We start from the raw sequence: 13,298 nt of genomic DNA, 5'->3' as shown, positions 1-13,298 counted from the left end.
AGCAGCATTGTTGGCCTCAGCTGTGGGACCAAGGGCATCTTGGACATCTCTGGGTCCTCCTGAGCTCTCAGAGCTGCTGGGAATAATCAAGGCAGGCACAGGGAGCGAGTGCTCCTCTCATGGTTTGCACCAGGCTTGTGCAAAACTCTGCTCCTGTGGCTGCAGTGCCCTCAGGGACACTGGGATGGCTCCAGCATTCCCAAACCTCTGCTCCTGTGAGTGTGACACCCTTGGTGACCCCCTCATCCCACTGGGATGGCACTGGGGGGTGCCCAGGGACACTGGGATGGCACTGGGGGATGCCCAGGGATAGTGGGATGGCATTGGGGGATGTTTAGGGACATTGGGGGTGGCATTGGGGGATGTTTAGAGACATTGGGGATGGCACTGGGGGATGTTTAGAGACATTGGGGATGGCACTGGGGGATGTTTGGAGATACTGGGATGGCACTGGGGGATGTTTAGGGACATTGGGGATGGCACTGGGGGATGTTTAGGGACATTGGGGATGGCACTGGGGGATGTTTAGAGACATTGGGCATGGCACTGGGGGATGTTTGGAGATACTGGGATGGCACTGGGGGATGTTTAGGGACACTGGGATGGCACTGGGGGATGTTTAGGGACATTGGGGATGGCACTGGGGGATGTTTAGAGATACTGGGATGGCACTGGGGGATGTTTAGGGACATTGGGATGGCACTGGGGGATGTTTAGGGACATTGGGATGGCACTGGGGGATGCCCAGGGACACTGGGATGGCACTGGGGGATGCAGGTGCCAGTGTGGGTATGGAGGGGGCTCAGATGGTGCAGTGACCCCAGGACAGGGAGGTGACACCTCAGCCCCTGGGTGAGGAGGAGCAGGTGCAGAGCAGGGCTGGGGCAGTGCCAGCCTGGTGGGAGAGGTAAATCTTGGATTTTGGGCGCTCAGCATCACAAAGTTTTGGGAATTTCCTCAGGAGCAGGGGGAGATGGGCAGAGCCGGCTGCAGAGGAAGGATGGGGAGAGCATCCTCACAAAAACCCAAATTTTCAGGAGCAGAACTCAGCTTCAGTTTGGAGCAATTGTGGTGCAGATCAGCTCTGCCCGCCCTGAGACTCCAACTCCTTTTGAATTCCCCCACTAAACCCCAACCATCCTGTGCAGCACAAACCTCCTGCCTTGCAGCCTGGCATTACCAAGCAACCATGTCCTAAAATTCACAGCCCAATGGAGAGCACTTTGTTTACCAGGAAGAAAACCCTTGAAAAGGGGAATCTTTGGCGGAAGCATGACGGGATTAAGGCCGGCGTTTCTTTGGGCACCGCTGTTGTTTTGCAGGGCCTGACCTCGGTGCTCTGCCTGGTTTTTGCCAAGCCACTCTTTCCCTGCCTAATTTAGAGCAGGGCTTTGTGCAGGGCTGGGAAGGGGGAGGAGGCAGGGCCGGCTTTGGCAGCGCAGGCGGGAGCTGGGATGATCTGCTTTGGAGCACTGGAGTCGGTCATTAGATGCTGCGCTGCCGCAAATCCCGCCGTAATTAATTTTCTCCTGAATTAATTAGGAGGAATTGTGACGGCAGGCCGGGCTGGGAAGGTGTGGGGGGAGTTTTTCCAGGGTGATCTGTGGGTTCTTGGCAGAACAGGAATGAAATCTCCTTCCTCTGCCTTCCCAGGCTGGTTCTGGAGCCGCTCTCAGCCACGACTGGGGCGGGCAGGGGGGAAAGTGCTGAGCACTGCTTGTCCCAAATCCCAAACGCTGCTTCAGGGCTTTTCCCCTCTTTTTTGGGAGTTTTGGTGCTTACTGAGTAGAGGAGGAGGGACACAGCACCCTGAGGCTGAGCAGTGCTGGGCTCTGCATGGGGGAGGAAATTCAGCTCCTGAGGAGAAGAGGATTTAGGGGATGTTGGTTTGTTCTTGTCCTTCAGCTCCCTGGGCTGCTGGGACTGAACATTGCCGGGAAGGAAGAGGGAAATTCCTGCAGGTTTTGGCCGTGCAGCATCCCTGGGATCTCACCTGCCCCAGGTTCCTCAGGGGAGAGGGAAGGGAATGTGGAGCCTTTCCAGCCGGAATTATCGGAATTATCGGCCCCAAAGCCGAGCAGGGGGAGCTGGGAGCAGCAGATTATCCTCAGCACGGAAAGGAGCAGCCCGGGGGCGAGGGGAGGTGCAAGGGATGGCATTTCCTGGAGAATCCTCAATTCCCGTGCTGAGGAATGGGGATGGTGCTTGCCAGCTGATCCCGAGGGATGAGCCGGGCTCCCCCAGCTGGCTCCTGATTAATTAACCCCAATTAGCGCCGCTGCTGGTGCCTCGGGGGGCACAGGTTGGGGGGAGCTGGGGCACAGCCCTGCCCAGCAGCTGGTGGCACCTCGGGGCTCCTATGGTGACACAACCCGTGGGTTTGGGCTGAAAATGGGTTTGGCCCCAGCTGGAAATGGGGTTGGGTGTCTGTGTCTGTCACCGTGTGCCACCACCCCTCCACAACCACCCCAAACAGAGAATTAACCCAGAACTAACCAGCCCCCCCCAAAAAAAACCAAACAAAAATACAAACCATGATCAGAAATCATCAACCAAATACAAACCATGATCGGAAATCATCAACCAATCATCAACCAAATTTTACATTCTTGTAGTTTGCACCACGCATTCTTGTACCACACCAGAGGAAGGGTGACACAGGGTTAGAAGGAATCAGCCCAGGATCTGCAGATCCTTCCATGCTTTTGGGATCTCGATGTGTTTGTGGTGCTGGAAATGGAGAAGATTTCACTGCTCTTTGCCCGGGTGCTCTGTGTTTATCACCTGCCCCTTCTCCCATCCCGCTCTCACCTTCCTGATCCACTATCAAATGTCTCTTTTTCCTTCCATTCCCTCAGAACTTTTCTGATCGGGGATTTGCTTCATCCTTCCTGCCACCTTCCCAGGCCAGGAATGTTTCCAGCTTTAATCCCACCTGGGACAAGCTGTGGCACATCCTCCGGCCCTGCCTCATCCTCCCCAGCACCCAAACTGTGGGGCAGCTCTGGGAGCACCCCGGGCTCCTCATTCCTTCATTTTTTACCCCCCAAATCTGGCAGATTTGTAGGGGCTGTGTGAGGATTTATAGGGGCTGTGTGAATCTGCTGTGGCTCCTGGGTTTTCCAGCATTCCCGATCCTTTCTGTGCCGTCCTGCTGCAGGTGCAGGACCTGTCCCTGTCCCTGGCCGAGCCTTTGGGGCTGCAGGGCTGGGGGAAACCGAAGCCCCGAGGTGCCTGTGCCCCTCTGAATGGGAGCTTTGTCTCGGCAGAAAGGGCCTTGAAAGCGATCTGGGGGAAGGCCGATTGTTATCTGCAGCCTCCTGAGCTGTTTGGATCCTGACTTTGTCAGAGATCTGGTAATTTAAACTTCAACCTGCTTATTAGAAATTTGAGAGAATAGTTTAATAATAAAAAGCAGATTTTTTTTTTCTTTTTTTCCCTCCCCACCCCTTTGTTCCTGTGCTCTTCTCTCTCCGGGCTGCTGGGGATATTTAATCGTGTGATACCCCCCCGGGCTCCACCTCCCTCTTGGCTTTTAGTGTTTAAAGAATGGGATAAAATGGCAAGAGGGCTCTTTTTGAGGGCTGCCAAGCAGGGCTGTCCCTGTGGTCCCTGAGCTGCTTTTGGGAACACTGGAGAGCTGAAAGGAGCTGGAGGGAACGGCAGCTTCCCACTCATCCTTGTTTGAATGAGCTCTGGAAATCCACCCAGGTGCAGGGGTGCCCTCCAAGCAGGACCCTGCTGGCTGTGCTTGTGGGAAACGATACAAAATTTTATTTCTTTATTTTAAATTTATTTTTTTTTCTCCTACAAAAGCTGCCTTCAGTTATATGCAAAACAGTGCTTAGCTGCTGTGGGTTCCAGGGGAAAAGGGGAGCGGATTCCATGTCCTGGACAGTCCCAAAGGAAAAGGGGAGCAGATTCCGTATCCTTGACAATTCCCGAGGGAAAAGGGAGCAGATTCCATGTCCTGGGCAATCCTAGGGGAAAAAGGGGAGATGAATCCATGTGAATGGAATGAATGGGGGTTCTGGGGAAAGGAATTTCTATTCCAGGTGAAGGGGAGCAGGTTCCAAGTCCTGGACAGTCCTGGGGAGCTGATTCCATTCCTGGACAGTCCCAAAAGAAAAGGGAAGCAGATCCCATGTCCTAGACAGTCCCAAAGGTAAAAGGAGAGCAAATTCCATGTCCTGCACAGTCCCAGGGAAAAAGGGGAGCAGATTTTATGTCCAGGACAGCCCTGGGGAGAAGGGGAGCAGATTCCATGTCCTGGGCAATCCCAAAGGAAAAGGGGAGCTGATTCATGTGAAGGGGAGCTCTGGGGGACAGGAATTTCTATTCCAGGTGAAGGGGAGCAGGTTCCATGTCCTGGACAGTCCCAAAGGTAAAAGGGGAGCAAATTCCATGTCTTGGACAGTCCCAGAGCAGAAGGGGAGCAGGTTCCATGTCCTGGACAGTCCCAGGGGAAAAGGGAAGCAGGTTCCATGTCCTGGACATGGAAATTCCAAAGGAAAAGGGGAGCTGATTCATGTGAAGGGGAGCTCTGGGGGACAGGAATTTCTATTCCAGGTAAAAGGAGAGTAAATTCCATGTCTTGGACAGTCCCAGAGCACAAGGGGAGCAGGTTCCAAGTCCTGAACAGCCCTGGGGAGAAGGGGAGCTCCATTCCCTGCACGTGGAGAGGCTCCTGAGCCGTTTCCTGCCGGGCCTGGGTTATGTTGGTTCACTTTGGCTCCTGCCCTGGATGCCACTTCCATGACATCACTTGGAGTGGAGGAGGTGAGACACTTGTGAGCGATTATCTCGTGCAAATAGCCCTGGGTAAATAAGCTCGGGGCACTATTGACACTGAGACTGTTTCTCTTCCGAATTTCCTGCTGGGGGAACTTTGCCAAGAAGCCCAAAAATGGGGTTGGGGGGTGGGGGCGGGAACCCAAACTCCCCAACCCCAAACTTCAAATTTCAAGTCAGGGCATGGAGGTGCTGTCATGCAGGTAATTGAGTTTGCAGCTCCTGGCAGAACGTGCAGGTGGGAGCTCGGTCTGGGGCTAATTTTGGGAAGGGAGAGGCCGTTTGGGCGAGCTGGGATCTTCCTCCTGGGTGGTGCTTGGAGCTTCTCACCTTGGCACTGCCAAACCGGGCTCCCTGCCTGCATCGAGCTGCTGTTCCTGGGAGAAATTCTCCTGGAGAGAGAGAATGGTGCTGGGTTGGGGTTTGGAGTGGGGAGAAATCTGGGGATGTGATACAGAACTTCCCTGGATTTATAATACTTGTATTTCTATATATTATACTTGTATTGTTATATACGTGTATTTATGTATGTGTGTATATAAATATATAACTATATAATCCTTATATAGATATACATCAAGTATTATTAGTTATAAATATATATATATACAAGTATAATATAGAGAAATACAGATATTATATATAGTTATAAATCAAGTATTATTAGTTATAAATATATATACAAGTATAATATACAATACTTGTATTTCTATATATTATACTTGTATTTTGATATATTATATTTGTATTTATATATGTATATATATATGTATTTTTATATGCATATATATGTATTATACTTGTATATTATACTTGTATTTTATATATATTTATAAATATATAATACTTGTATTTTTATATATTATGCTTGTATTCTTATATATTTACATATATGTATTTCTATATATTATACTTGTATTTTTATATGTATATATATGTATTTATAGATGTATATATATGTGTTACACGTGTATATTATACTTGTATTTTTATATCTATTTATAACTATATCATACGTGTATTTTCATATATTGTACTTGTATTTTTTATATATATATATATATATATATATATATATATATATATATACATATGTATAACTACATAATACTTGATTTATAACTATATAATTCTTTTTAACAGTTAACCCAGGGCATGCTGCTGCTGTGATTTTCCCAGGATGGCAGAGGAGGTGAGGAGGGATGGGGATTTCCAGCAGTTTTGCCACCTGCAGGGCTGCCCTGTGCCCTGGCAGTGCCAGCCCTGCCCTGCCCTGCCCTGGGAGCCCCATGGCTCAGGCTGAGCCCATCCATCCTCAGGGCTGGCAAACTTTAACCACCCGAGCCCGTTTTTTATTAACCTGAATTTCCTCCCTCTTCCCCCATTACCTCCACAGAAAAGAATCTGACCCCGAGCTCTCAGCATCACCTTCAGGGTTTGGTTTTTTGTTGGTTTTTTTTTTTTTTTTATATTTTCCCCCCTTCCTCCTGTGGCTTTGTGGTTTGGGTGAAACTCTGCAAATTGAGGGTCCCTGCTGCCTCCTGCCCTTGTCAGGCTCCTGGGAGCATTTTTAGCTTTGTGATTTGGGTGAAACTCTGCAAATTGAGTGTCCCTGCTCCCTCCTGCCCTTGTCAGGCTCCTGGGAGCATTTTTAGCTTTGTGATTTGGGTGAAACTCTGCAAATTTGAGTGTCCCTGCTCCCTCCTGCCCTTGTCAGGCTCCTGGGAGCATTTTTAGCTTTGTGATTTGGGTGAAACTCTGCAAATTTGAGTGTCCCTGCTCCCTCCTGCCCTTGTCAGGCTCCTGGGAGCGCTTTGGGGCTGGCACAGCAGCAGCTTTAAGCCCTTCAGAGGAGCCTCTTAATTAAATTTGAAAAGTGCTGCGCTAAGAGGGTTTGCAGAGCAGTCAGGTGCTGGGCCCAGGGCCTGAGCGCTGCCACAGGCTTGCACCACCACCCACAGCCCTGATCCCCTGGGCCATGTGCACAGATTAGGGAGAAATCCCTCAGAAATGAGGAGTTTAACTCCTTCCAGCTCTCGGGGTTTTTAGGAGCCGGGTCCTGCTTGGGGGGACACCTTGGGGACCTCCACGGTGTCCCCAGTGCCAGCTGCAGCTGTCCTGCATGTCCCTGGCAACACAGCCATGTCCCATCTCCATATTTCCCTGATTTCAGAGCTGCCAGCTCTCCTTGGGGTCCCGAGGGAGCAGCAGGAGCTGCAGGAGGTGACATTTCCCTCCCTGGCTTATTTCTCTGCTCATATCCTCATTTTTGAGGTGGATTTCTGGATGTTCAGGGAGGCTTTGAAAGAGCAAAGCCCCATCGGTTTTAAAAATCCCCTTGAAAGACCCATTTTTAAAGGGGTTTTTCAAGGTAAGACTTGGAGCAAGCTGGGGTGGTGGAGGTGTCCCTGCTCATGGGGGATGTGACAAAAGGACAAAAGGAGGGACATTCCCAGGCTGGCTGCACCAAAAGAGGGAGGTTGGGGTCATTTTTGCTGAGTGGAGCAGTCTCCTGTGGGGAAAGGGATGATTCCCTTTCTCCTTGTCCCATCCCATCCCAGTGCAGCTTCCCAGGGAGCTGGGCCTGCCCAACCTGCAAAATGCCCCCTGGGAAAAGCCAAATTCAGGAATAAATAACCAGGCCTGTGCCCTGAGGCCTCCTGGCCAGGCCTGGCTCCAGCTTGGAGAAGTTTTTGGTGCACTTTTGGGAATCCCTTCCTTTATTCCTTGTGTGCATCCAGCTCAGAGCTGCTCACACCATGCCTGGAGCTTTGGGCCTTCTAAAATAAGAGACATTTTCTCCATACTAACTTGGAGGGTTAAAAAAAACCAAACAAATTTTAGCAGCCCATTGCCTGGCCTTGAGGCCTCTGGGTTCTGTCTGAGAGCTTTTACAGGGAGATTTTCCCAAATGCTGGATCCTGGATGGATTCCCAAAGTTTTCCCTTTGGTTTCTGAAGCTCAGGGGTTTTTCTGGGCTGGGGGAGAGCAAGGCTGCACACACAAAATGTGAGGCTGCACCAGTGGCTTTGTCCCAGCTGCAGCTTTGGGGGCTGCTTTGAGGCAGGAGGGAGCAGCATTAAAAGGAAAATGCAGCTTGGGGAAAGGCAGCTGGAGCCTCCTTCCTGCCTGGAAAGGGGTTTAGGGGCTCCTGGTAAATCCCAGGTTAAGCCTGGAGCACACTGCAGCCAGGCCAAAGCCAACAACCCTCTCCAGTTTCAGGAAACTGGGAGCTGTGGTTTAACAGGACGGGTGACACAGGTGACACAGGTGACACGGGTGACAGGCTGCAGCCAAGGCCAGCCCTGGCTGGCAGTGACACTCACCTGGGCAGGTTGTGCTGTGGGATTGCTCAAGGTGGGTTCAGGGTGTCAGCTCAGGGATTTGGGACTTTCTGGGCTCCTGGGCTTGCAGCCAGAACAGCTTGTGGGTGAACTTGCCAGGCTGGCTCCAGGGAGTTCAGTTTCCTCCAAGGGAATTCAGTTCCCTCCAAGGAAATTCAGTTTCTTCCAAGGGAATTCAGATTCCTCCAGGGAATTCAGTTCCCTCCAAGGGAATTCAGATTCCTCCAGGATGTTCAGTTTCCTCCAAGGGAATTCAGTTTCCTCCAAGGGAATTCACATTCCTTCAGGGAATTCAGTTCTCTCCAGGGAATTCAATTTCCCCCAAGGAATTCAGATTCCTCCAGGATGTTCAGTTTCCTCCAAGGAAATTTAGTTCCCTCTAGGGAATTCAGTTTCCTCCAGGGAATCCTTTCCCCTCCCTGGCCCAGTCATTCCCCCAGGCAGAGGGGAAATCACTCCATTGCTTCCCACAAAGGAATGGGGCGGAAATTTTCCTGGGCTGTTGCCAGTTCTGTACCCTTAGGTGAGGGCTGGGGGAACACTTTTTGTGCTGAAACTTGGATTTTTCTGAAAAACCCCAGGCTCTGCATGTCCCTCTGTGAGCAGCCCAGTGTCCAGCCTGATCCCAGCTCCTCTTTCATTCCAGCTGTGGTGGGATCCTGAGGAGAGCACGGAATTTTCTTGGCTCCCTGCTGGCAGTGCCAGGGCGGTGTTTGGCACCTCTGCAGGGCTGGCAGTGCCCCGGTCCCTCACCCAGGCTGGCAGTGCCCCTGTCCCTCTCGGGGCATCCCGGGCTGCAGCAGCTCCTCCCCAGGTGCAGGAGGGAGGGAAGGAAGGATGTGTTTTATCAAAGTCAGTCCCTGCTGTTTGAGTTCCTGCTCTGCCGCTCGATATCATCTCAAAACCAACACGGGAGGTAAACAATGACTCTGCTTTGCTTCCAGTCCTTTCTCCTGCTCCTCTTATTTAACTTTTCAGTTGCTCCAAGCGTGGCTGCAGCAGATGTGAGGATGTGTTTGGGGGAGCCTCTGCTGCCGAGCCCTTCCTGGAATCCTGCAGAAGCCGAAAAGAGCAGGAAATATTTTTCTAAGGCAGCCGAAAGGAGCCCTCCTTCAATAATAACCCAAGGTGTGAAAAACCCCTCTGGTATTTATGAGCAGATGTGATTCAGGACTAATAAAGACCTGAGGAGCTCATGGGCACCAATGAATCATCTGCCAGGGATGGTGGAGTTGTCAAGCTGAACTCTTATCGAACTGGTTCTGCGGTGGTGGCTGGTGGCACTGGGGACACTGAGCCAGTCCCAGGTGTCCCCAGGAGGAGCACAGGCCTGGCTGCCACCGAAGGACTTCACCGGGAAGGAAACCTGAGCTGCCAGGAGCCAGGGCTGCGGCTTGGAGGAGGAAATTGCTGTTTCTGCTGAGCCGTGCAGAGAAAACAAATCTCACCCCCAGGAGCCGCCTTCAAAGGGAGAAATTCCTGCCCTGGGAGCTGCCCAGGGCTCAGCCCTGGCACCCACGGGCTGGGGAGAGCCTGGAGGGACTCAGGGGAGGGGTTGGATGGGAGGGATCCCAAAGCTCATCCAATTCCATGTTCCAGCCTGCTCCAAGCCCTGTCCAGCCTGACCTTGGGGTCCAGGGGCATCCACAGCTCCTCTGGGAGTTCCATTCCAGAGCCTCCCCCCCCTCATTGAATTCAACCTAAATCCAGCCTAAATCCTTCTCCAGACCCCCCCTGAGATGATGTTCCCTGGTCTCTCTTCATTTTTAAAAATCTCCTTTTTTTTTTTTTTGTTTTTTTGCTCCCACCAAAGCCTTTCCTGCTGCCTCCCTCCCTTTCCGTGGTTTTCCTCCTCTTGGATTTTCATGTTTTTCTGGAAAACTCCAGGCTCTGGATGTTCCTCTGTGAGCAGCCCAGTGTCCACCCTGTTCCATTCTGATCCCAGCTCTTTTATTCCAGCTGTGGTGGGATCCTGAGAAGAACATGGAATTTTCTTGGCTCCCTGCTGGCACTTCCAGGGATCCAGGAGCAGCCACAGTTTCTCTGGGAATCTTTTCCAGAGCCTCCCCTCCCTCACTGGGGAAAATTCAAACCTAAATCCAACCTAAATCCTTCTCCAGAGCCCCCCTGAGATGATGTTCCCTGCTCTCTCTTCATTCTGAAAAATCCTTCTCTCTTCATTTTGAAAAATCTCCATTTTTTGCTCCCACCAAAGCCTTTCCTGCTGCCTCTCTCCCTTTCCATGGATTTCCTCCTCTGCTTCCTCCCCTCTCCTCTCCCACTTTCCCTTGCTTGAAATTAATGGAAAAAAATGTGCAACCTCCCCGAGAGAACCCCTTGGCAAAGTCATAACTTGTTAAGCGCCGTAATTAAAATATTTCTCTCATTAACTTGGAAATGATGTTTCTTCCTGAATTATGCCGGAGATTTTTTTTTTCCCCCCTCACTAATTAAATTGCCAGTTTCAACAAAACTGTTCCAGATCCATGGGATCCCAGGCCGAGCAGGAAAATCCTTCTCCGAAGGAGAAGTACCACGGGGAGCATCCTCCTCAAGCAGCAGCAGGGCACAAATGTCCCCAGCTCCTTGTAGGAAAAGCAGGAATATTTTTGAGGGTTTTGGTGGTTTGCTGGCTGTTTGGGGATGTCCCTGCAGGGTCCTGACAGGGAGGTTTTCCACAGGAGCCAGGTCCTGGCAGCTCAGGTGTTAAGGGTTAGGATTAAGGAGTTTTGGCATCAGCAGTGGTGCAGCTCTGCTCTGTCCTGGTGTTCTCCCAGCCTGTTCCTGGAGGTTTGTCCTTGCTCCGCTGCAGCATCAGGGAGCTCTGCTGGGTTGTGCTGGGCCTGGTGCTCAGGATTCCTTGGAATGTTGTCCCAAACTCATCCCACCAGAGCTGGGAGTGATCAAACCGCATCAAACCTGACCCTGCTGTCACCCCAGGGACCCCTCCCCACCTCCCAGAGTGCCTCCCTGATGTTGTCAATCACTTTTTGAGGGAATCTTTAACCCCCCAGGATCCCTTCCCTGCCCATTCCCGAGTGCTCCCAGCTGCTCCCAGGCTGGCAGGGTTTGGGCTCTGCTCCCCCTGTCCCACCAGCATTCCTGGGGGGATGAGGGGGAGCAGCACTCACAGGGAATCCCTGGGAACTCTCGGGTCCTGAGCCCCCAAACCCTGGCTGTGCTTCCCATTCCCATCCCCATTGCCATTCCCTGCCCATTCCCATTGCGATGGTCATTGTCATTCCCCATTCACTTTCCCATTCCCATTTCCATTCCCTGCCCATCTCCATTCCTTGCCCATTGCCACTGCTATTCCCCATTTTCTTTCCCTATCCCCATTCCCAGTCCTCATTTTCATTCCCCATTCCCATTATTCCCGTTATTCCCATTATTCCCATTCCCCCTTCTCATTATTCCCGTTATTCCCATTATTCCTGTTATTCCCATTGTTCCCATTCCCCCTTCCCATTATTCCCGTTATTCCCATTATTCCCGTTATTCCCATTTCCCATTCCCATTATTCTCATTATTCCCATTGTTCCCATTCCCCCTTCCCATTATTCCCATTATTCCCATTATTCCCGTTATTCCCATTATTCCCATTATTCCCATTCCCCCTTCCCATTATTCCCGTTATTCCCATTATTCCCATTATTCCCATTATTCCCATTATTCCCATTCCCCATTATTCCTGTTATTCCCATTCCCATTATTCTCATTATTCCCATTATTCCCATTCCCCCTTCCCATTATTCCCGTTATTCCCTTTATTCCCATTCCCCCTTCCCATTATTCCCGTTATTCCCTTTATTCCCATTCCCCCTTCCCATTATTCCCGTTATTCCCATTGTTCCCATTCCCCATTCCCATTATTCCCGTTATTCCCATTGTTCCCATTCCCCATTCCCATTATTCCCGTTATTCCCATTTCCCATTCCCGTTATTCCCATTATTCCCATTATTCCCGTTATTCCCATTATTCCTGTTATTCCCATTCCCCATTATTCCCGTTATTCCCATTTCCCATTCCCATTATTCCCATTATTCCCATTATTCCCATCCCCCATTCCCATTATTCCCATTATTCCCGTTATTCTCATTATTCCCATTATTCCCATTCCCCCTTCCCATTATTCCCATTCCCATTATTCCCATTATTATTCCCGTTATTCCCACTCTGAGGTTGCAGTGGCCGTTCCCCCCAGGCTGGGCTGTGTCTCCTCACCAGGACAGCTCCGTGTCCTCATCACCCCAGAAACATTTGGGTGAAAACCCTTCAGAATCACCAGCTGTGCATTATGGGCTTATTATTACTATTATTATTGTTGTTGTTGTTATTATTATTATTATTATTATTATTATTATTATTATTATTATTATTATTATTATTATTTGCTCCGGTGTCCCCAATATCAGCCCCAGGGCAGGGAACACGAGCCTGCCTCAATCACCTCAAAATCTCTGCCCTGTGCAGGTTTCTTCTGCAATTATTGCTTTTTTTATTGGTTTGGTTTAGTTTTTTGTTTGCTGATTGTTTTGGGTTTTTTTGTGGTTTTTTTTCTTTTTGTTTGTTGTTTTGGTTTGGGTATTTTTTGTTTTGGTGTTTTGTGGTTTTTTTCTGTTTGTTTTGATTTGGTGTTTTTTTGGTTTGATGTTTTGTGAGGGTGTTTTTTATTTGTTTTTGTTTTGGTTTTGGCTTGGTGTTTTGTGGGCTCTTTTGTGGTTTCTTTGGTAGGTTTTTTGGGGGGGAGTTTTTTGTTTGCTTTTGTTTTGTTTTTGGTTTGGTGTTTTGTTGGTTCTTTTGTAGGTTATTTTTCTTTTTTTTTTGGGTGGGAGAGTTTGGATTTGTGTTTTGGTTTGGTGTTTTGTGGGTTCTTTTGTGGTTTTTTTGTTTGGTTTTTCTGGCGGGGGAGAGTTTTTTGTTTGTTTTTTATTTGGTTTGGGTTTTTTTGGTTTGGTGTTTTGTGGTTTCTTTGGTAGGTTTTTTGGGGGCAGAGTTTTCTGTTTGCTTTTGTTTTGGTTTGGTGTTTTGTGGGTTCTTTTGTGGGTTATTTTTGTTTGTTTTTTTGGGGGGGAGAGTTTTGCATTTCTTTTTTTTTAGTTTTGGTTTGGTGTTTTGTGGTTTTTTTGTTTGGTTTTTTTGGGGGTGGAGAGTTTTGCATT

At 49.8% G+C, this 13,298-nt stretch overlaps 1 long non-coding RNA gene across 1 annotated transcript; it reads left to right on the top strand.

Moving 5' to 3' along the window:
- Positions 1-379: 379 nt before the first annotated feature.
- LOC141731198 (uncharacterized) lies at positions 380-11,791 on the top strand. Its single transcript, XR_012583168.1, has 5 exons — positions 380-3,711; positions 3,817-4,344; positions 4,385-4,779; positions 5,944-5,983; positions 8,782-11,791. It is a non-coding gene; the product is annotated as an uncharacterized LOC141731198 (long non-coding RNA).
- Positions 11,792-13,298: the final 1,507 nt, after the last annotated feature.

The sequence above is a fragment of the Zonotrichia albicollis genome, chromosome 19 (genome assembly GCF_047830755.1).
Source record: "Zonotrichia albicollis isolate bZonAlb1 chromosome 19, bZonAlb1.hap1, whole genome shotgun sequence".
Lineage (NCBI taxonomy): Eukaryota > Metazoa > Chordata > Aves > Passeriformes > Passerellidae > Zonotrichia > Zonotrichia albicollis.
Note: the sequence above shows the minus strand (reverse complement) of the source record. Positions and strands in the feature narration are given on the sequence as shown.